General features: G+C 46.8%; 1 non-coding gene across 1 annotated transcript; it reads left to right on the top strand.

The window, feature by feature from the left end:
• Positions 1 to 235: 235 nt before the first annotated feature.
• Positions 236 to 307, top strand: Trnai-aau (transfer RNA isoleucine (anticodon AAU)). The gene has a single exon. It is a non-coding gene; the product is annotated as a tRNA-Ile (tRNA).
• The last annotated feature ends 758 nt before the right edge of the window (positions 308 to 1065 follow it).

The raw sequence follows: 1065 nt of genomic DNA on the forward strand, positions 1-1065 counted from the left end.
CAAGGAAGCTGTATTTGAAGGTGAAGGTGATTTTGTAGACATGTGTGAAAGACATGTTCTGAAATGCAAGTGTTGTTGTTTGGAGAGCACATCGGTTACGTGTCAGATGTGTAGTCAAGCAGTAATTTGTCGCCATAGCTGCAAATATTAGCCGGTAATATGAAGTGTTGTCAGCTAAAGTCTGATGATGCAGACGACCGTAAGGACGAAGTACCCAAGAGTACCGCTAGGCCGCGCCTCTTTAGCTCAGTGGTAGAGCACTGGTCTAATAAACCAGAGGTCGTAAGTTCCATCCTCACAGGAGAAAGATGAATTTTGGAAATCAGTTGCGCGTCGTGGCCGTATAGCAAACAGTACCTGTGATGACGAACAATTAGCGACAGGCGTTTTTTTAAGAATCACTCTCAGATGCGATTAAGGCGAATGGCGCAGATAAAGCATTTGCCAAAGCGGTACAGCATAAGGTGGGACGAGGCAGTCTGAATTACATTTTATAGATGTATTTCTCACATATCTCAGAGCCTCTCGCGATATTCGTCGTCGTCGTCGTCGTCGTCGTCGCCGCCGCCGCTTCTGCAGAAGTAGCAAATGGCAATCGTAGCAAATGCGGCGAGGGACGCCCTGCCTTCGATTCCGAATGCACAAAGTGTGTGGTCTTGTTTCTCAGTCTATATTTGGTCGGTCACGTCAGAGGTTGAATGTAACGAATGGGTGGGAAAGAGCAAGGGGCAGCGGCTGTGTAGAACGAAAACACAAATCCTCAGGGGTGTGAGCGTTTCGAGATGAGTCGTATACATGTAAATGTTGGTCGTCAGTGACCGTGTGGCCTAATGGATAAGGCGTCGGACTTCGGATCTGAAGATTACAGGTTCGAATGCTGTCACGCTTGTGTTTTTCCAGTTCTGAAAAAGAAACATAACGTTTTAATGTAGCAATTGAGCAGTACGAAACCGTCTGAATGTTGCTGTTGACCATTTTTTGCTTGGAGATGCTCTTGAGCTTGAAACACACACAACAAGACCGGTGTTAACTAGCGAAATGGTCGGCAGAGTGCCGACACAGCGA

Source organism: Schistocerca gregaria, chromosome 7, assembly GCF_023897955.1.
Source record: "Schistocerca gregaria isolate iqSchGreg1 chromosome 7, iqSchGreg1.2, whole genome shotgun sequence".
Taxonomy (NCBI): Eukaryota; Metazoa; Arthropoda; class Insecta; order Orthoptera; family Acrididae; genus Schistocerca; species Schistocerca gregaria.